The sequence below is a fragment of the Pseudorasbora parva genome, chromosome 3 (genome assembly GCF_024679245.1).
Source record: "Pseudorasbora parva isolate DD20220531a chromosome 3, ASM2467924v1, whole genome shotgun sequence".
In the NCBI taxonomy this organism is placed as follows: domain Eukaryota; kingdom Metazoa; phylum Chordata; class Actinopteri; order Cypriniformes; family Gobionidae; genus Pseudorasbora; species Pseudorasbora parva.
In genome coordinates, this window is record NC_090174.1 from 16,104,899 (window position 1) to 16,128,588 (window position 23,690).

At 40.4% G+C, this 23,690-nt stretch overlaps 1 protein-coding gene and 1 long non-coding RNA gene across 3 annotated transcripts in view; one reads left to right on the forward strand and one right to left on the reverse strand.

Annotated features, from left to right (window-relative positions):
- The first annotated feature begins 5,445 nt into the window (after positions 1–5,445).
- Positions 5,446–23,690, forward strand: part of grk1b (G protein-coupled receptor kinase 1 b) — a 36,155-nt gene continuing 17,910 nt past the window's right edge. Inside the window, exon 1 of the mRNA XM_067439993.1 lies at positions 5,446–5,683. The gene's annotated coding sequence lies outside the window, so the exon portion shown is untranslated. The remainder of the gene's footprint in view (positions 5,684–23,690) is intronic.
- On the reverse strand, positions 8,858–14,434 carry LOC137071792 (uncharacterized). Of its 2 annotated transcripts, none has more exons than XR_010904494.1 (5): positions 14,390–14,434; positions 14,107–14,242; positions 13,499–13,537; positions 12,986–13,061; positions 8,858–9,323 (listed from the first exon to the last, which is right to left on the reverse strand). It is a non-coding gene; the product is annotated as an uncharacterized lncRNA (long non-coding RNA). The 2 variants fall into 2 exon arrangements; XR_010904495.1 differs by having other exon boundaries at positions 13,480–13,537.

The window sequence follows — 23,690 nt, forward strand, 5'->3', positions numbered from 1 at the left end:
ATACTGCAACAAAATTTGATTTGCCTATAAATTGTCCATAGGATGTAATGCTCGGTTTTTGCCTTATTTGGAAGATTCATTAATATTAATGTTGAGCTCTGCTCTGATTGGCTTATTTCAGCAGCTCACAACACACACCATTTCAGTTGTTCAGCAAAGCGGCTGGTGAGTTCTGACAGAACACAGACTGACTGAATGACATTTTAAGCAGAACATCTCAAATGGAGAGTGATAAAATACAGCCTACTTGTTTCTTAGTGTTTTCAGATAATCCGCGTGCGAAAGAATGCTCACGTTCATATGTTTGCCAGATTGCACATGTTTAGGTAAAACACCGGATATTATACATGCATAGTATGAAAAGAAAAACTCACAGAAAAGCTGTTGGGGGATTTCAATTACTGAAATCTGGCAACCACACGAACGCTCTACTTTCCCAAACCAAAACCAGTGATTTTAGACTCTTCTTTTTTCATCAACGATATTGTATGTTTATATAACGTTAGTCACAATGTAAGCTACGCAGAGACTGTGATGTATAATAAAATACAAATACATATAAAATACAAACATATAAAAACATCATACTTAAAAAAAAAAGTATGAATATATAAATATAATATAATATAAATAAATATATTTTTACTAGGGCTGGGCAAGTTAACGCATTATTATCGCGTTAACGCATTAATTAATTAACGCTTGCAATTATTTTATCGCGCATTAATTTAGTTATTTATAGGGGTGACCCCTAATAGTCGAAGATTCGATGCATCGATATGCGGGACCGGATTCGACCACCGATCCCACGGTCGAATCTTCGTGGGTGTTATGAAACGAGGATCATACCATTTTGGCAATATGAGGGTGCTCACTGCTCAATATTAATGGGGTGCGTCTCAATCAGCTCCCTAGTTCAGTAGTCAGGGCACTGATCAGGGAGTCAGCCCATTAACTTATGTCCTGATCCTGATCCCTTTAAAGGCGCTGAGCTCCGCACCGGACGCGGCGCCGCGCCTTTAAAATTCGAAAACACACACCGGCGGTGGCATTCGGCGCCTGTCTGCGGTGATTAAATTTATATTAGCCTATATTTCCCTCAAATCGTGAATGTACTGATTTCACCCTGTGCTACAAGATACACTCATCGTGCAGCTCTTCTGTCAGAGGTCGATTCAAAATTGAGCTTGCATGTATTATGTGCGCGTCTGGTGTGAGAGATGCCGCTGAGCTTCAGTCCGGTGTGCGACCCCCTTTAGGCACAATTGGCTTAAGAACGTGCATGTAAGTGCTCAGTGCTCATTTCCTCTCTAGGCAGGTATTTTTTTAGGGTTATTTATCAAAATGTTCTTTTATATATTTGAATGATGTTCTATATTTCGATCGCGGCTTTAACATGTCATGAGAAAACGGTTTACGAATGTTTATCCACCACATTACCTTTTATTTAAACCTAAATAAGAAGGCCACTGTCAGTTCGTCTGTCAGTTGGCAGGCAGTTTTGGTCGCTTTATTAAAAGTTGTTGCTGTGTGCAGTCGTGTGTAAAGGAAAATAAAAATAGTTTTACCTTTCTGCTGACAAGTGTCGTGCCCCTCCCAACCCATTCACACACACAGATGATTCGACTATCAGTTGACTATAGAGAGATTTGAAAATTCTGATTCGAATGTCTAAATCCTTAGTCGAGGACACCCTAGTTATTTATTATTATATTGAAAGGCCGTTGCTCACTGCCTCTGAATACACATACAGACAAACCATTGGTCACAGGAGAATACAGTGCTGTCTGTAGCCTAAGCCAAGGGCTTGACATTTTTTGTCTGGGACAAATGGGACAAATAAAATATAAAAATAACCAGAAACGTGACAATGATTCAGATTTTTTTGTTGTTTTTATTATATTCAATGTAATCAGTGATTGATCTGTATCTCTGCCTCTGGTATGTTAACAAGTCGCGTTGAGGCTCGCGCTGCCTGTCTCTTTGTGGAGAAATCAAAACAATTGAGCAGCAATATAAACTCACAGAAGAAACATACTGGGGTAAAACGGAAAACTTTTTGTAGTTGTTGATATTTATGATTTATGATATTGTTAATAACACAAGTCGACTCTGCAATCGTGAATTGTGTAGCATGAATGGTGTAGGCCTACTAGTTCAATAAACAAGCAGCTTGATTAATATTTAGTTACTAAAATTTTAGTAAATTTATGGTACATGGTGTTTCCTGTTGTTACTGTACTGGCATCTTGCGTTACCTAGACAATGCTGTCTCTCTAAGAAACTTACAGTTGTAATTGCCACTTTCTTCAGTTTAAGACGCTGAGTGAAGCTTGCTTGAAATTGGCCGAACAAACAAACAATCTTAAATTAAATTGTTGTGGTAACCCATTATAAACATCAACCATGACTGTTGACATTTTTTATCTGTGGACCTCTTTTGTTGATTTAAGTACTCTCCACCTGTGTCAATTATCTGATCATGCTCCTCCCAAACCTTGTTTAATAAAACATCATTCTTTCTTTACTTACTTTCTTTTTCCTTTCTGCAACGCATATGAATATGTGTGTGTGTGTGTGTGTGTGTGTGTGTGTGTGTGTGTGTGTGTGTGTGTGTGTGTGTGTGTGTGTGTGTGTGTGTGTGTGTGTGTGTGTGCGTGTGTTTGTGTTGAAATGAATGCTGGACGAGCCATTTGCTCGGCACTAAAATAGACTCTTTCAAAATGGACTCTTTCAAAATTCCCTATGAATTCATTCATTCATTTGAGCTAAATAGACCTGTTTCCCTTATGCAGAGTCACTAGAAAAGAAATACCTATGTTTCTTTATAAATGGCCAATTTTTAATGACAAAAATGACAACATCTACTCAAACTCATGTGTTGACTTAATTAAAAATAAAAAAACAATTATCAACTTTTAATATTGTTTAATTTAGCAGAATACAGTAGCACCATTGTCTACTTACCAGAAGTAAGTGTTTATGTGTACATTTGTGTATATCCAAATAAGAAGCTAACTGTGCTTTGTTAGTCCATTTGATCCGTTAGACTGTTTTAGCCAGATTATAAGGCCAAACATCAAACACTCTGCACCAAACAATGCTCTTTAACAGCCTGCTAACCCATAGACAGAACCTACACACTACGGCCAAAAAATGCTTTTTTTTAATGAGATTTCGAGCTGCTATTCATGACAATACACCATTGGAACATCAAGGGGCACTATATGCAGACAGTAACATAATTATTTTGGTTTCCCAGCACAGATAACAATTCTTCACCAAACTTTTTCTTGAATCCATGTTACGGGTCAAACCTCACTTAGCCTAATTCTCCCACTTCATCTTCTCCTGTCTCTCTCTCTCCCCAAGTTGCTCATTTAGAACCATGCTCTCAATCTCCACGTTAAGATCTCCCTCCTCTGAACCTCTTAAGAGACATATGCTAAATCCGGTCTTACCTGCTTGAACCTGCCAGAGGTATTCACTGGGTTAAACTGATAACTTGAAAATTGGCTTGACCTAACCCACAGGACATTGCACCTTGCTTCACTACAATGTTCAGGAATGGTTTGAGGATCTCCAAATTTTGCGTAAAGGGTTAGTTCACCCAAAAAGGACATTTATGTCATTAATGACTCACCCTAATGTCGTTCCACACCCATAAGACCTCCGCTCATCTTCAGAACACAGTTTATGTCCATGTCCAGAAAGGTAATAAAAACATCATCAAAGTAGTCCATATGTGACATCAGTTAGTTAATTAGAATCTCTTGAAGCATCGAAAATACATTTTGGTCCTAAAATAACTAAAACACTGACTTTATTCAGCATTGTCTTCTCTACCGGGTTTGTTTTCAATCCTCAAATAAAGATTTGAACGGTTATGAATCAGCGTATTGGTTCATGATTCGGATTGCCAATGTCACGTGGTTTCAGTAGTTTGGCAGTTTGACACACGTGATCCGAATCATGAATCAGTACACTGATTCATAACCATTTGAATCTTTATTTGAGGATTGAAAACAAACCTGGAAGAAAAGACAATGCTGAATAAAGTCGTAGTCGTACCTTTCTGGACATGGACAGTATAGTGTGCATACACTTGCTTAGACTTTCGGACTAAATATAAAATATCTTAAACTGTGTTCCGAAGATGAACGGAGGTCTTACAGGTGTGGAACGATATTAGGGTGAGTCATTAATGACATAAATTTCATTTTTGTGTGAACTTACCCTTTAAAGACACGAAGTAACTGCTGCTAATGTATTGGTGCCTGATTGTATAATTTGTTGACAATTAGCCTGCATATTTCATTTTTCAACAAAATCATTAATAGGCATAGGCATTTAAATCAAAATGTTTTTAGACTACAGTCCAAGCATTTAACTGGTATATGCAGCTGGCATGTGACAGTTTTGGGTCTGAATCTCTGTTTTTTGTTTTTTGACAGCGAGATCAAGACAAATAAGAGGGGTTGAAGTTTATCGCATAGTTGGAATACATTAGCTTATACATCTTACTAAATTATGTTTTTATGTTTTTTGTTTTGTTTAGTTTTTTGGATGGATTAATGTTTTAATTTCACACTATCATCCCCCATTTCTGGAATGTCAGTTTTATTTATTGTTTACTTTGTGTTCTGGGGCATGCATTTAATAAAACAATTCACTTTGAGAAGATTTGTATAGAGAAAAGACTTAAAGACAAAAACGCATGTGTTCTTATAGTTTTACTAAAACCAACTTCATGAAGTTAATCCAGGAATGCTTGTTAAGTGTATTCAAATTTTTACTTAAATGTCAGACACTTCACACACTGTAAAAAGTGATCAGTTGACTTAACTTAAAAAAGTGGGGAAACCCATTGCCTTAAAATTGTTAAGTAATAAACTTTATGTGTAATTAAAAAAAATGTGTTATGTGATCTTGACAATTCCATATAACTTTATTTCTTTCAAATATGCTTGGAGTTTATTTACTTAATAATTAGAAGGCAATGGGTTTAAGTTTTCTAAGTCAACTGATCAGTGTATCTGGTCCTAATCCATAAAACAGTAAATTATAATTGTATAGTACATAAATTAACAAAATTCTATGCATACTTTGTATTTTTCTGCACAATTTGAAGCATATACATTAAGACGCATGCATTAAGATCAACAGTTTTGATTCTAAAGGCTGATTTCTGACAGAGAGCATGACAAACACAAGATAGAGTGACAACAGTTAATGCATCCTGAGCAGGAGCTTGTTGCTCGTGCAGTGCCCTTTTGATAACTGATCTGACCCACAGCAGACTTATGCTAATAGACTGTGACAAGTTTCTTTCCATTCTAATCCACGGACCATAATCCACACAGGCTAATGAACTATCAGTTTGGATTTCAGATGGAGTTTAAGCACCTCCTCACTCTTCTTACTTATTTTCTATCAGAATGAGAGTGAAACTGGGGAGGGAGAGAAAGAATGAGGCAAGCCACTAAATGACGTTATCTGGAGGCAGGTTTACCAGTGGGCAAACTGAGTTTTACAATGCTTGCTGAAGGAGAGAGGGTTTTATCTGGTCTGTGGAGTTCTGAGACAAAGGGCTGCATTTGGATTTGATTCAGGAAGCTTTTACACCGCAATTGGCTTTCTTTGTCACAGGGATTCTACAAAAGGGAGAGTTACAAAAATAAAGGTAAGGACATTAAAGACTAATTATTTTTTAGTATAATGCAGGCGTGGCTTAGCTTTGGATTTAAGGTGACAGTTCAAGTTTTTTTTTTTTTTTTTTTTTTTTTTTTTACGAAGAGTGTCAGTATATCCTCTACCTTTTGTATTAATAAAAGTATGAATATACTCCCATACCAGAAGGTTCTCCCATACCAGAAGGTGGCAGAAGTCTGTATTTGGGATTCAAAAAGGGAAACGGGAAGAACTAGAACTGTGGATTAGAGATGCATTGATCAGCTCTGAAAGTCACCCGAATCTGCTGTTCAAAATAAATTATCCACCTGCCACCGAGCCTATGAGTTTCTTTGGGTGCACCTCAATCAGTGCCTAGCTCATAAATTAGTATCCAGATATCAAGTATCCAGGGATTGATAAGGATGTTGATTCACTACACATTGGGACAGTAGGTGCTATAATTACAGTAACAATTCTAAACTGTAAAAAGCCTTTGCATGCTTGTAGAACTTTTAATTCTACTATGGCCGAGCTATGGCCGCTGCACCACTTGACCACTGCAGATTTAAAGTGTGTTTGTCTTGAAGCGGCGCAGTGCCGACCAATCTTTGTATGACATCAAAATACTGTAAAAGCTATTTGCAAGGATACAGAGCTTTATTTACGATAATTACAACATGACATAAACGCAACATGAGATAACTCAATTTTCGCATAGAAGGAGAAGAGAAGGCAAAATTCAAGTTTATTTATAAAGCACTTTTTAAAAACACCAAGTGTTTATCAAAGTGCTGTATACACACATAAATTAAACATCAATAATACAAACAATCAATACCAAAAGAGAGGGGAAAAACACAGAAGAACATGATTAACTTAAGCAGCTCTCAGATAGTGTCAAATGCCAGACTATAAAAATATGGTTTTAGGCTGGATTTAAAAACAGCTTAAGTGTTTAAGCATGTCTAACATAAAGGGGCAAACTATTCCAGAGTTTCGGGGCTGCCACAGCAAATGCTTGTCACCCCTGCTCTTCAATTGGAACAACTAAGAATGGTTGGCAGACCTTAGAGCCCTTAAAGGAGTATAAGGCTTAATAAGCTCTGAAAGATATCTGAGTGCTAAACCATTAAGATATTTAAAACCAAACACCAAAATATTAAAATGAATCCTGAACTGCAACGGTAACCAGTGAAGAGAAGCAAGAATAGGGGTAGTAACATGTTCCCGCTTTCGTTTTCCCGCCAACAAGCGAGCTGCCGCATTCTGAACCATCTGCGGTCGGGAGAGAGAGGTCTGACTAATGCCAATATGGCCATTACAATAATCCAGACAAGTTGAAATAAAAATATGCATAAGTCTTTGAAAGTCTTTATAAGACAGAAATTATTTCACCATCGTAAATTGTCTCATTTGGACATTTAACTACCAAGTTAATCTGTTTGTCCAGTTTAAAATCACTGTTCATAATAACATCTACATTTTTTTACATAGCAAGTGGACTTAGTTCACCAAGGTCAACATATGTGCCTCCTAGCTTAAACAGCATAACTTCTGTTTTTTGTTCATTAAAACTAAAAAAAATGTGTTGCCATCCAGGCCTTAATTTCCTCCAGACATTGCAATAGGATTGTTAAAAAGCAAGTATCTTGACGTTTCAGCAGCAGATACATTTGCCCATCGTCTGCATAACAATAAAAGGAGATACCATATTTTCTCAGAATGTGGCCCTAGGACAGCATATACAGGAAGAACAAAATAGGCCCCAAAATAGAGCCCTGAGGAACCCCACACTTGGAAGAAGTTGTTGAAGAGGCACATTTTCTGAGGCGAACTTAAAAAGTTCTTTCAGACAGGTAAGATCTAAACCATCCCAACGCAGTATCCTTAATCCCAACACATTGTTCTAGGTGTGTAACTAAGATCTCATGGTCTACCGTGTCAAATGCAGCTGAAAAATCTAATGTCATTAAAATTGCACAGTCCCCTATATTAGTAGCTAGTAACAAATCATTAAAAACATTCAACAATGCAGTTTATGTGCTATGTAGGGATTTAAAACAAAAACTTCATGAACTTCATGAATACCAAGTAGATCTAGAAATTGATTCAACTGTCCATATATGACCTTCTTAATAGTTTAGAAAGAAATGTTTTGAGATCTAAAAATAAGTTTCTTGATAACTGGTTCCACAACTCCATGTTTAAAAGACTTGGGTACAAATCCAGTCCAAGCTACTGAGTCCAGAATTTTGGGACCAATAGCTTCAAAAGAGTCTTTTAGAAAACATGGAGGAACAATATCCATGCCACCTGAGTGTAATTTTATTTCAGCAATAATCTTGTTCAATGAGGCAAGACACACTGCACTGTAAAAAAAATACCCGTAAAAAAACGGAAATATTCCGGCAGCTGGGGCGCCAGAAAAAAACTGTAATATAACAGAAAATAACCAACACGTAAAAAAACGGAAATATTCCGGCAGCTGGGGCGCCAGAAAAAAACTGTAAAATAACAGAAAATAACCAACACGTAAAAAAACGGAAATATTCCGGCAGCTGGGGCGCCAGAAAAAAACTGTAATATAACAGGAAATAACCAACATGTAAAAAAACGGAAATATTCCGGCAGCTGGGGCGCCAGAAAAAAACTGTAATATAACAGGAAATAACCAACACGTAAAAAAACGGAAATATTCCGGCAGCTGGGGCGCCAGAAAAAAACTGTAAAATAACAGAAAATAACCAACATGTAAAAAAACGGAAATATTCCGGCAGCTGGGGCGCCAGAAAAAAACTGTAATATAACAGGAAATAACCAACATGTAAAAAAACGGAAATATTCCGGCAGCTGGGGCGCCAGAAAAAAACTGTAAAATAACAGAAAATAACCAACACGTAAAATTACAGTAATTTTCCATAGTTCAAAATACAGGTTTTATCTGTCATTTATATGAGTTTCTATATTTAAACAAGAAAATTATGTAAAAAAATAAGGATTACAAATTGTGGAAAATTATGTAAAAACTATGAAATTACCAATTAGATTGAACATTGCTACAACTCAAATAACCACCCTAGAGTGCAAAATATTGTTTTTGTAGTTTTTATTTAAAAAATTGAACTTTAAAGTTGTTTTAAAATAGTAATGTGATCACAATATAGTTTGTTCATAATGACCACAATATACCTATATAAAAAGTTATATCATAACTGCAAAAATATAAAAAAAACAAAGCAGCATACCAATAATAAAATTAGTTCATGACTTCAACACTTTAACAATATAACAATTAGTTCATAAATACAACAATACAATTTTTTTTATAATAACTGCAACAATGTAAGATATTGTACAATAGCAATTTGTTATACACATATATGGCGAAAAAGTGGATTTGTCTCATCAACAGATGAGTCATGAAAATAAAATAATTAAATCACGAAAACAAAGTCTGTAACACTCAAGAATTTCTCTATGGTAATAAAGAGAGATTTGACACGCTTACGAAAGTTTTTACTCCATCCATCCATAATCCACAATTTTGCTCATCAACGAAAGAACCTTTAGACTGACTGCCAGTTCCTTTCTTGACGTGTTCTTCTATCTCGACTTTTGATCCCGTCTCGGGGTTTATCTTGAAAAGGCATCTGTGAGAGAGAAAAGAAACCTCAGTAATAAATCATTGAGTGTATGTGAGGATGCGCGTGAGTGTATGTGAGGATGCGCGAGTCTAAGTGAGGATGCGCATGTGAGTGTATGTGAGGAAGCGCGTGAGTGTATGTGAGGATGCGGGTGAGTGTATGTGAGGATGCGCGTGAGTGTAAGTGAGGATGCGCGTGAGTGTAAGTGAGGATGCGCGTGAGTGTAAGTGAGGATGCGCATGTGAGTGTATGTGAGGAAGCGCGTGAGTGTATGTGAGGATGCGCGTGAGTGTATGTGAGGATGCGGGTGAGTGTATGTGAGGATGCGCGTGAGTGTAAGTGAGGATGCGCGTGAGAGTAAGTGAGGATGCGCGTGAGTGTAAGTGAGGATGCGCGTGAGTGTAAGTGAGGATGCGCGTGAGTGTAAGTGAGGATGCGCGAGTCTAAGTGAGGATGCGCATGTGAGTGTATGTGAGGATGCGCGAGTCTAAGTGAGGATGCGCATGTGAGTGTATGTGAGGATGCGCGAGTCTAAGTGAGGATGCGCATGTGAGTGTATGTGAGGATGCGCGAGTCTAAGTGAGGATGCGCGTGAGTGTATGTGAGGATGCGCGTGAGTCTAATGCTGTGTTCACACCGCACGCGAATGACGCAATTCGCACGAGTGATTTCCATGTTGTCAATGCAGCGACGCGAATAGGCATTCTGCGGCGCGAATGACGCGGCAATGATCACACGAATTGAGCGTTTTGAACGCGTGATTCGCGCGAATCGCTCAAGTTGAAAAGTCTGAACTTTGGCAGATATTTGCGCCGCGTTAACCAATGAGGAGCCTGCTTACTGCTGTCACGTGGTGAAGTGACGAATGGGAAACCCATAGGGGAAACCCTGAGGCCAGAGTAATTTAAAAATACTACTGTATTGTGTCACAAAATGTAGTTTTAATAGTTTTTCAGGCGAGAATGTAGTTGTTTAAAGCTCAAATATGTGATTTATTTATTAAGAGAGCTCCTATTTGAAAATTTGATCTGGTGTTTTCGGAGGTGTGAGACCCAGGCGATCACCGGAGCTCAGCGCTCATCAACCTCGGTGAGAGCAGCCTTAACTCGGCTAGTCCTTCTGCCGACTGCCGCTGCCTGGCAGAACCCCCTCCCATGACACGAATTCGCGTCTGTTGTGTAGTGAATGTCACACGTGAATGAAGCGAATTTCACGCGCGAATGGATTTAAATTGTTCACACGTCCATCTTCGCGCGAATAGCGCAATATATTCGCGTGCAGTGTGAACGCAGCATAAGTGAGGATGCGCGTGAGTGTAAGTGAGGATGCGAGTGAGTGTAAGTGAGGATGCACTTGAGTAAGTGAGGATGCGTATGAGTGTAAGTGAGGATGCACGTAAGTGTAAGTGAGGATGCGCGTGAGTGTATGTGAGGATGCGAGCGTGAGTGTATGCGCGTGAGTGTAAGTGAGGATGCATGTGAGTCTAAGTGAGGATGCGCGCGTGAGTGAATGTGAGGATGCGCGCGTGAGTTTATGTGAGGATGCGCGTCAGTGTATGTGAGGATGCGCGCGTGAGTGTATGTGAGGATGCGCGCGTGAGTGTATGTGAGGATGCGCGCGTGAGTGTATGTGAGGATGCATGTGAGTCTAAGTGAGGATGCGCGTGTGAGTGTGTATGTGAGGATGCGCGTGAGTGTGTATGTGAGGATGCGCGTGTGAGTGTGTATGTGAGGATGCGCGTGTGAGTGTGTATGTGAGGATGCGCGTGTGAGTGTGTATGTGAGGATGCGCGTGAGAGTGTATGTGAGGATGCGCGTGAGAGTGTATGTGAGGATGCGCGCGTGAGTGTATGTGAGGATGCGCGCGTGAGTGTATGTGAGGATGCGCGCGTGAGTGTATGTGAGGATGCGCGCGTGAGTGTATGCGCGAGTGTAAGTGAGGATGCGCGCGTGAGTGTATGTGAGGATGCGCGCGTGAGTGTATGCGCGTGAGTGTAAGTGAGGATGCGCGTGTGAGTGTGTATGTGAGGATGCGCGCGTGAGTGTATGTGAGGATGCACGTGTGAGTGTGTATGTGAGGATGCGCGTGTGAGTGTGTATGTGAGGATGCGCGTGTGAGTGTGTATGTGAGGATGCGCGTGTGAGTGTGTATGTGAGGATGCATGTGAGTGTGTATGTGAGGATGCGCGTGAGAGTGTATGTGAGGATGCGCGTGAGAGTGTATGTGAGGATGCGCGTGAGAGTGTATGTGAGGATGCGCGTGAGAGTGTATGTGAGGATGCGCGTGAGAGTGTATGTGAGGATGCGCGTGAGAGTGTATGTGAGGATGCGCGCGTGAGTGTATGCGCGAGTGTAAGTGAGGATGCGCGCGTGAGTGTATGTGAGGATGCGCGCGTGAGTGTAAGTGAGGATGCGCGTGTGAGTGTGTATGTGAGGATGCGCGCGTGAGTGTATGTGAGGATGCGCGCGTGAGTGTATGCGCGTGAGTGTTAGTGAGGATGCGCGTGTGAGTGTGTATGTGAGGATGCGCGTGTGAGTGTGTATGTGAGGATGCGCGTGTGAGTGTGTATGTGAGGATGCGCGTGTGAGTGTGTATGTGAGGATGCGCGTGTGAGTGTGTATGTGAGGATGCGCGTGTGAGTGTGTATGTGAGGATGCGCGTGTGAGTGTATGTGAGGATGCGTGTGAGAGTGTATGTGAGGATGCGCGTGAGAGTGTATGTGAGGATGCGCGTGAGAGTATGTGAGGATGCGCGTGAGAGTGTATGTGAGGATGCGCGCGTGAGTGTATGTGAGGATGCGCGCGTGAGTGTATGTGAGGATGCGCGCGTGAGTGTATATGGTGAGTGTAAGTGAGGATGCACGTGAGTCTAAGTGAGGATGCGCGCGTGAGTGTATGTGAGGATGCGCGCGTGAGTTTATGTGAGGATGCGCGTGTGAGTGTGTATGTGAGGATGCGCGTGAGTGTATGTGAGGATGCGCGTGAGAGTTTATGTGAGGATGCGCGTGAGTGTATGTGAGGATGCGCGTGAGAGTGTATGTGAGGATGCGCGTGAGAGTGTATGTGAGGATGCGCGTAAGAGTGTATGTGAGGATGCGCGTGTGAGTGTGTATGTGAGGATGCGCGTGTGAGTGTGTATGTGAGGATGCGCGTGTGAGTGTATGTGAGGATGCGCGTGAGTGTATGTGAGGGTTCACGTGTGAGTGTATGTGAGGATGCGCGTGTGAGTGTATGTGAGGATGCGCGTGAGTGTGTATGTGAGGATGCGCGTGAGTGTGTATGTGAGGATGCGCGTGAGAGTGTATGTGAGGATGCGCGTGTGAGTGTATGTGAGGATGCGCGTGTGAGTGTATATGAGGATGCGCGTGTGAGTGTGTATGAGAGGATGCGCGCGTGAGTGTATGTGAGGATGCGCGTGAGTGTATGTGAGGATGCGCGCGTGAGTGTATGTGAGGGTGCGCGTGTGAGTGTATGTGAGGATACACGTGCGAGTGTTTTTCAGGATGCGCGTGTTTGTGAGGATGCGCGTGTGAGTGTAAGTGAGGATGCGAACCCTACAAATTCTTTACATATAAATGCAATGAATGTATATTGTATAAATTAATACAATAAATGTATTATGACATCATCATTTCCCAAAAATTACTATATAGTACACCATGTACTCACCAGAAAGGGACATTCTATCAAGAATGCCACAGGCTGCATTTGAGTTGCTTGAAGGGCTATCAGACATCACTTTGACCTTAATAAAGCACATAATACAAGACTCATGTTGAGTAATATATTTTGCAAGAGTAATACACATCCGTTAAAATCATATAAACAAAGAATTGATTTCTTAATTGATTGCTTATTTTCTTATTAAGGGTTAGTTAATACAAAAATTCAGTCATTAATTATTCCTGAACACAAAGGAAGATATTTTAAGAATATTTGTAACCAAGCAGATCCATGCAGCCATAGTATTTTTTCAGAGACTTATTGATGAAGATGACTGCCTACGGCATGCGCTGTAATTTTTGAAGCATGTCATGCAACATGCATATAAGTTAGGTAATGTGGCTCATTTCTGTGTAGTGCTTGATGTTAACGTTACATAACCTTTTAGTTTTCACTGAAACACTACAACTATTACAAGTGTAATCTGCAAACATATTTACATGGTGCAACAACGATCACCTTTCTTCCTGATCTTGACTCTGGCAGCTCTCAACTTATCTGCAGGGAGAGACAAAAACAAGCATGTAACGTTAAGTGTATGGGACATGTCGACGAAACAGCGAGATTTTTTCTGTTGACGGCTTTTTGTCAAATAATTTTTCCCTTAGGTGAAAAACGGCATTTTTGAGCTTAGACGACGTCTACAACTGACTACTTGTAAGTTGTATAGTCGGATGTATGCGTCGTCTAAGCTCAAAAAATGCCGTTTTTCACCTGAGGTAAACTTATTGCCAAACAGCCGTCGACGGAAAAAAAAAATTCGCCCTATTTCGTCGACGGCATTTTTGAGCTTTTAGACGACGGAAAAATAGCATTTGGTAACAAAATGCAACAGAAAGCTAAAACTAAAACTATAAAGAAAGTTAAGATACAATCCAGCTAAAAGAAGGAAAAAATAACGTTACACGGTACCATCACCTGAAGCCTTAACATTATAAAGTTTAAACATTATAAAGAATTTAAATCATTACGTTAACGGGCTGAGCCCACGTTTAATATAAACACAGTCAACAGGATTCAAAGCGGTAAAACATTTTTTTTTTTAAATTAAAATACATGCACTTTACCTGTTTATTTGCGCCTCACATCATCCAAGATTGACGGGCCACGGCAAAGCTGAAGGTCAAGTGAATCCTGTCGCACGCGCAGTTGCCCCACTGTGTGCTTAGAAGGGAATGTATCCTTGCGCCAAGGCGGGAATTCCTTCGGTTCGAATATTTAAAATCTTTATGACCGTCATTTAAATATCATCGTACTTAAAGTAAGAAAGTGTTATTATATTATTTTATTTTACGTTATTATGAAAATAAATGCGTAATAAAACACCAAACGCAGCAGACATAGGCTTACTTTTGACAAGCGGAACAAGATGTGATCAGTTGCAGTAGTGATGGAAGTCTGTTAACTTCAAAGACTGATTTACCCGATTTACCAGCTCTTTTACGCAAACACGAAATGACGTGCATACACACATTATTATATTATTAAATAATCTTATAATTATTTAAAAAGCAAATAATTAAACTAAAAGACAAATTCCATAAACCTTCTTTTTTCATTTCTATAAAAGGTAGGCTACATATATACTCATCTATTTATTAATGTTATGTAAATATACATTATTTTTGAATGTATTAAAATGTGTTTTATTAATTATATAATATTATACAAATATTAAACTATATAATATAAAAATATTATTTCTGAAGTGTTGATACATTTGCATATGTAGGCCAATTCCAGTGTTTATGTGAAAAACTAAATAAATAATTAGTTATATATATATATATATATATATATATATATATATATATATATATATATATATATATATATATATATATATACACACACACACACACACAAATGTTGAACGACTGCTTAGCCTATTTCTATACATTAATTTCCTTTTTTCTATTTTTACAGAAAAAATCTGTAAAATATTAATCAAACTTATGTAAAAATACAGAAATTTCCTCTTAAAAAATGGAAATTTGATGTAATACCAAAATACAAGCAATTCCCGTAAATTTAATAGTCAAAATATAAATTACAGCAAATATCTGTAAAACAACAGGCATTTCACTGTATAATGAAAAAACAGGAAAATTCTGTAAAAAAAAATACAGACTATTACCGTAAAATTACGTTTTTTTTACAGTATACATTAATTTCCGTTTTTCTATTTTTACAGAAAAAATCTGTAAAATATTAATCAAACTTATGTAAAAATACAGAAATTTCCTCTTAAAAAATGGAAATTTGATGTAATACCAAAATACAAGCAATTACCGTAAATTTAATAGTCAAAATATAAATTACAGCAAATATCTGTAAAACAACAGGCATTTCACTGTATAATGAAAAAACAGGAAAATTCTGTTAAAAAATACAGACTATTACCGTAAAATTACGTGTTTTTTTTACAGTGTGGCTCAAACGGACTAAAAACAGCAGAGCACTCAGTGATAATGGGTAAAAGAGTCAATGGAAGAGTTACATTTGTTCTAATAGCTCGACCTTGTCAATAAAAAAGTGAGATTATTACGTTTATTTATATTTTAGTATTAAGTCCATAAGAGGACACTGAATAGTCATCATCAATGTAATGAAAACGCAAACAGTTTATTTGGACTTTAAAATAGTAGCTATTCCACCTCCTTGCCCAGTAGGCCGAGGAGAATTCAAATAAGTACAGTTTAGTGGTTAAACACTCGACTCACCAACACCGATCCAGGTCTCAGTCACACACAACAAACATAGGTCCATAGATTCACAATCAAAAGACTAGGGGTGTCGAAAATTAATCGTTTCTTCGATGCATTGCGATGCAGACGAGGACAATTCGCTATCTGTGCAGAACATAACTGATTATAATGTTACTGACGTCATATACAATGTTATTTGTCACGTACATGCTTTTTCACGGTAGTATACAATGGCAGAGGGAGGCAGGATGTGAGTGAGAGTAATTAAAGTTGTTCTAACTACTTTGAAAGCCAATATCCAGGCACATTTCGACTTTAATAAACAACCTGGTAAGCACAACCTGGAGAACACATGCGCTGTGTGTGATTTATTAAAACGATTTAATTTACACTTGGACACATAAATGTATCTCCGCAATACGGATATAAATGTAATACTGTCTATGAAACCTAATAAACTTTCATTTTTCCTTGCACTTTCACTAAGTAGTGCTGCTTTAAATGTTGTTTGTGCTTTACATTTGAGCAGCACCATTCCGTCACCATGTGTATTTCAGATGATCAATGCAATCCGTCACAGTTTTAATGGCAAGAAAACTGTCAAAATGACTGCTCTCAAACTGTAAATGTTTAGCTCATCCAAGAATTTTAATTCTGCGTTTACTCACTTTGCAATACTCATATACTCACGTTGTTTCCATGTGTCACGCAATCATCTGAATGTCCGTGTTTACTACAGTATGTGTGTCATTGTAAATCTGTTCATCATAAGCCATCATTCGTGTCTCTTCAGAAGACTTGAATTTGGATTAGACACTCGATCATTTATTTTTATAATGGCTTTATTACTTTTTTTTTTGATCTTTTAAGTTTTGTTTGATACATTCAAGAAGCGTGTTTTCTTTGAGCAGGTAAAATTAAAGGTTCAGTTCAACTGACTGACAAAGTTGTATACATGAGGATGCAGTGCATTGTCAATGCATTGTGATATCGAATTGAACTGAATCGATGACATGATAATCGGAATCTAACCGAAACGTGAGACCGGTGTAGGTTAACACCCCTACAAAAGACCAAATAAGAGTAGTGTCCACACATCCTCTTCTAAAACTAAGCAGCCGATGAATGACGACTGGAGACGCTTCATCCATGCCAACTACAGGCACGAACCATCCATACACAGGACCCCAAGAGCATCGAAGCACATACCAACGGCAATCCATGTCAAGATCTCCTAGAGTCCAGCAAGGATCGGCATCCGGGAACAGGGCCATTAGGGTTTTACCTCATTTACCATGACGTCTGAACCACTTAGTTCTCCCAAGAGAGCAAAGGGTTTGGCAGAGATAGGCAGGTAATCCATGCAGGAACAGGGGAGGGGGCAAATTGATTTTTATACCTGATTATACATATCAGGGACGTGCACAGGATTTTTGAGGGGTAGTTGCTCTGACCTAAAAAAGACCCCCCCCCCACCACCAAAACCACCCCCCATCATCTGTCCAATTACATATTATTGTTATCGCCATTATCATTATTATTTCAATGCCCCCTAGTGGTATTTATGTTCTGTTTAGGAAAAATATTATAGGTGGGGCTATCTTTTTGCAGGGGGGTCTAGGGGTTTCTCCCCCAATAATTTTTTTATTTCGTAGATGTGATTTCCTACATTATGGTGCGTCTGAGGCCAATTACCTTGCCTATACCAATAAAGAACTCAAACCAGTCAATAACAAAAAAAGACAATATTAATTTAACAGCCATCAACAGTTTATGATCGTCCGTTTGTTATACCTTTCCGACAACGTTAAGTCTCACCCGACAACCGCGACAATCTCCTTCTAGTGCCGCTTATGCAGGCTCAGCCAAGACAGTTAGAAGAAATTTGGGGGCCCCAAGCAAAATGGACATGGCTAACTTTCTACAGATTAACGGGTAATGATTAAAAAAAATTGTAAAACTTTAAGAAACCATTTTTAAAACATCTATAAACATTACATAGACAGACCAAATATTCCTAACACTTTGTTAAGGCTTACTAGTTGGTTTGTAAACTGTCTATAAACATTATCTGGATGGTTATTATAAAGTTGCAACAGATGACTATAATACCTTGTTAAATAGTTAATAAACAGTACCAGTAAAACATGTGGGTTGTCCTGATACTGTACTTCAAAATGCAACAGTGTAAAAATTGCCACACAGAATAAAGTAACTGTTCAAGATCCATTGGTAACTTATAAAAATAATATCATATTTGCATAAACTGTTACTACCATATATCCCGACACTAGCACATTAAGATAAGCTATGGAAAAAAATCATGTTCCTCTGCCTCTTTCTGGTTAAATAATGTTTATAATAATAGTTAATGCTATATTAACTATTCCAGGTTATTTATGCATAGCATAAAAATAGTTAGTATAGCATGCTATGCCACTTTCATCAAAACCTATTACAAAGCTATAGCAATTTTATGTCATTAAATACGATAAACAGTTATTCTGGAACAGATCTGCGTCTTCCTTATCCCGTTAAAAAACATATTACAGTATGTAACCATATTCTGTCCGTTTGGAAAAAAAGTTGCACTAACGTTAACTGTTCGCTGCAAGCAGCATTTGCCGTCATGCTAACATAAACATATTTTTGCTAGCCTACCTGCTGCAAAAGTACACAATTTTTGTACAAATAGAGCTATTTTATATAGTGTAATTTATCACTTACCACTATCTTGTTTTTTCTCTTTTTTATTTTCTGGATTCCTAAAGCATAATTCCGCTTCATGATCGCCGAGGAGGTTTTGTATTTTGCCGGCAGCAGAGATCACGTGGTTGGGTGGCTGCTGTCAGCGAAGACTGAGAGGGCCCCCTTGAGGGGGATTCCGATAACAGTGTCATTGCACTTAACTGCATTGACTATCAAAGGGGCGCTCAAGCAGTTTGTCGTTGCATTTTATTCTTAACCTGTCGTTGTCTTGAGGCCCCAGGCCAGCTCGGGGCCCCAAGCAATTGCTTGACTTTCACTTTCGGACGGGTACCCGTATATGGAAGTGAATGAGGCTTTGCGATTATTATTATTATTTTTTTTGTATCTAGGCCTAGGTGAAATTCTGCATCCATTGTATGATTTTTTTATTTATTTTTTTCCACCTCGGAAGGGCAACGTGAGTCGAGAAGGGCATATGGGCAGTTGCCCGGGCAACCTGAGCAACCCCTCTGTGCACGTCCCTGATACATATTATCCATAGTTGTTATAATGCCAAGAAGTGTTTGACGATCATACTAGAGTCTGCAGTATTTAAAACAGTCACTAAAAACAAGACAAACATCCGAGCAACAGGGATCAAGAGACGGCCAGCTGGACACATTTGTGCCTGAAGGACTTAAACCACTGGAGTGCGGTTCCTAAAATGTCCTTCATCATTAGAGGGTTGGCAGAAGGATCTGGCAGCAGACAGATCTAGCAAGATGAGTACTGAGGACATGAAAGCTGCCTTTGCCAGTCTCAGAGCTTTAATAACGTCTCGGTTACGTATGTAACTCTCGTTCCCTGAGGAGGGAATGGAGACGTAACGTCAGTGACTGACGAATGGGGGTTTCGCCTAGAAGCCAATCATCTTTGAGATCTTAGAAAATGCCATGTGCCAATGCCAAGTGCCAATGCCATGGGCATGCGAGATTTGCATGCGTAACTCCGCCTACCCACATGGGTATATAAGGAAGTAGCTGGCATGATCGCATTATGTTTACCTGCTGAGGAGCCAAGACTGAACTCTCGGCCGTTCCAGCGGTACAGCGGACATACCTCTCCGTTCCCTCCTCAGGGAACGATGGTTACATACGTAACCGAGCTGTCTTCCAGTGCCCTGCGCAAGCGTGAGTGCCCTGATGCAAGATAGGACAGTCAAAGGCCTCCACTTAACGCAGGAATACCAAGGTACACAGGGAGGCATATTCCAGTTGGAGATATGCGCCATACTGCCTACCCGTAGGGAGGACTTAAGAAAACACATATGACCCGCTAAGGGCTGCATATGGAAGATCACTGGGGTACCAGCCGCAGGTGGATTTTTAACCCCAGGGGATGGCAAGGTTGCCAAGGGAATACACCCGCTCAGGGAGGCTTATGGTGGAAATACACATGTGGGGGTCGCTGGAGGGAAACCATGCACATGGGGCACCTGGCCGGACACAAGTGTCTGGGCTAAGGGCAGACTTACTGGCGTCGGCGTCATCAGTGCTGGAGGAGCTCAGGGCTCTCGGGGAGCTCACCTGAGAAGAATATCGCATGTATCCAGTCCGTGGAGTGGAATGGCGAGCAAGCGAAGACACCTGAGCCAATCTATTACCGGCCACTTACTGCGAGTACATAGTCGAACACAGGCTCCACTCGGAGACTGTAAATCTGTCGAATGTGTTTGGTGTCACCCAGCCTGCAGCTCTGCAGATGTCTGTGAGCGGAGCGCCATGCGCTAAACCCCAAGAGGAGGCCACACTCCGAGTGGAGTGTGCCCTGACCCCAAGGGGGCATGGGCGCCCTTGCTGCTGGTAAGCCAAATCAATGGTGTCCACTATCCAGTGAGACAACCTTTGCTTTGAGAGAGCCTTCCCTTTCAGCTTCCCACCATAACAGACAAAGAGCTGGTCTGAGGTCCTGAAACACTGCGCCCTGTCTACATAATATGTAATGTATGTAATATGTAATCTCCTCGCACCCCTCAGGAACCTGATGACCAGGTCGTGCTTACTTACCGGCTTACCGTCTAAGAGGTCATGGTAGGCGGCGATAGCGGCCACATAAACCTCGAGGGTGGAAGGAGACAGCCTTCGATCCAACCCTTCTTGGAGAAATGAGAGCACAGACCCGATCGGGCATTCCCAGGGGTCTTCTTGGCGAGAAGAACACCAACTGATGAAGAGGTTCCACTTCAACGCATAGGCCTGTCTCGTGGACTCGGCCCGAGCGGAAGTGATGGTAGCCACCACCAGAGGTGGTAGGGTACTCAAACCTGCCACGTCCCGTCCAGGAGTCACACGTGGAGGTTCCAAAGATCGGGACACGGGTGCCACAGGGTGCCCCGTCTCTGAGAGAGGAGACCCTGTCTCAGAGGAATCAGCCAGGGAGGGGCTGTCGAAAGGAGTACTAGTTCTGGGAACCAGGTCAGGCCGTGCCAATACGGGACGGCCAACATGACCTGCTCCTTGTCCTCCCTGACCTTGCACAAAACACGTGCAAGAAGGCTCACTGGGGGAAACGCATATTTGCGTAGGCCCTGCGGCCAGCTGTGCGCCAGTGCAACCGTGCCGAGCGTGCCCTCGGTCAGGGAATAATACAGGCTGCAATGGGACGAGTCGTGGGAGGCAAACAGATCTACCTGTGCGCCCCTGAACTGATCCCAGATCAGCTGGACCGACTGGGGATGGAGTCTCCACTCCCCAGGGATTGGCTGAATCCGTGACAGCTCGTCGGCTGCACGGTTCAGGATCCCCGGGATATGGACAGCACGAAGGGACCTCAGGCGCTTCTGACTCCATAATACGAGATGGCGGGCGAGTTGGGACATGCGGCGGGAGCGTAGACTGCCCTGGTGGTTGATGTACGCTACAACGGCCGTGTTGTCCGACCTGACTAGTGCGTGTTGTCCCTTCAGCAACGCTAGGAAGCGGTGCAGGGCGAACCGTACTGCTAGCAACACGAGGCAATTGACATGCAGGCAGCGCTGGCTCTCTGTCCAGGAGCCAACGGCAGCATGTCCATTGCGCATGGCACCCCAACCCGAAGTGGAAGCATCTGTAGACACAACAACATGCCTGGAAACTCATTCTAAGGGCACACCTGCCCGTAGAAGCTGAGGTTCAACCACTAGGTGAGTGTCTGTCTGCACGCTCTGGGACCCATCTTGGGACTCGATCGCAAAGCCAGTGCTGAACAAGGTTATTATAGTTTTGCTTTTTGAAATTAGTTTTTATTTTATTATCGTTTTCAATTTTGCTACAAATTTCAGTTTAGTTTTAGTTAGTTTTACAAATGGTTTTGCTAGTTTTAGTTTAGTTTTTATTTTGCAAATACATTTCTATTTAGTTTTTATTTATTTAGTTTCAGTTATAGTTTTAGTAATTATAGTTTAGCAGAGTTACCATAATGAAGTGTAGAGACCAAATCAAGGTTTTTAATTTCAGCAAAGTTTAATTTTTGCACAGATTAGAGTTTAATCTTACTAAACATCCTTAAGTGAAATAACTTGATAAACAAGCATTATTGTTTAAACCCAGGAAGGTCTTACAAAACATGCATAAAGTTGGGTTTTCACCTTTGAGCAAAAAAGCTTGAGGCAAACTATGACCTTTACAAACAACGATCTGGAGATTAAAAATGAAATAAATTATATTTTGATATTAAAAATTATATTTGATATTTTTGACATAGGCTAATACTCAGAGGATCTATCTTAAAGAACAAAATAAATGCAACGTAAAATATAAAAGTAAAAATTATAAATTCCAGACAAACTCATTCATAACAAAGATGAAATATTGTTAAACAATTAAAAGCTTATTTTAATTTCTTCAGTAGTACAATGTAGGCTAGCAATGTAAGACCACAGCTAACGTCATCTGAATAAAGCCAACACACACTGTTGCGTGTGTGTGTGTGTGTGTGTGTGTGTGTGTGTGTGTGTGTGTGTGTGTGTGTGTTTGTTGTGCTATAATTGTAAAGGGGACCAATGTCCTCACTTATCTAGTAAAATATTATGATAACTGACTAGTGAGGACATTTGACTGGTCCTCACTAGTTAAAAATCCATATAAATCGGCCAAAACATGTTTTTATTTAAATCTATTGTTTTGCACGTTCTTGGGATGGATTTAGGGATAGGGATTGGGTTAGGGTTTACAATATATCATTAACCTGATATAAAATCAATGGAAGTCCACGCAATGTCCTCACTTATATAGTGAAACAGACGTGTGTGTATGTGTCCTTGTATTCCCTACGTTGTGGGGAAATGTCTCCACACAGATAATAATATTAGTAGTAGTAAATGATTATGATAACACCTTTGAGCCTGTCAATATTATGCAAACATGAAATCTCAAACGGACAGTAGGCTAGTACTTGCTACTAGTTGCTGACTTTTGCGCCTGCTTCTCTCGTCGCGTAAGAAACGGCATTCTAAAACAGTGAGCTTAAGTTAAAAGAAGTTCAACGTGCATCTCATTACCTTGTGTTATTTCCCATTTCACTGCCACGGACGCATTGATTCTTTGTGAACTGCCGTTTAGGACTAGCGATGTGTTGCCTGTCTGCACGCGTCCGTCACAGGGCAGCGGTTAATCTCCTCCTCAGATCACTTCACGCGCAGTAGCGCAATATACAGACACTCGCTCAACCGCCACAGTCAGATTTTCCACCACATTAAAGAAAGCTTATTAATAACGAAAACGAATATTTATTTTTGCTAATTATTATTTTATTTCAGTTAGTTTTTTAGTAAGAGTAGTTAGTTTCGTTTAGTTTTAGTTTTTTATTTATTCAGATTTTTTAATTTTATTTCAGTTTACGAAAATGTTTTTTGACCAATAGTTTTAGTCTTAGTTTCAGTTTTCGTTTACGAAAATAACCTTGGTGCTGAAGCGGTCTCATATGAAGCAATCCGAGCGGCGTCACCACGGCTGTGGATGCCATATGCCCCAGGGGCCTCTGAACAATTCAGTGGAACAGCACTCTTGCTCTCTAACTGACGGAGGCAAGTCAGCAGTGACACTGGGGCACTGGTAACAACTTGCCCCTGAAAGAGGAGACCAGGGAAGGACTGGCGTTCCACTGGGGTCTTTTCTGAGAGGGGGCTGGCGACAGAGAGGGATGAGAACGGCGTGGCCCGGGGGCGGTGCGCACTGCCGTCACCGGTCTCCGGGTGCTCAGGGATGGGTTAATCAGTT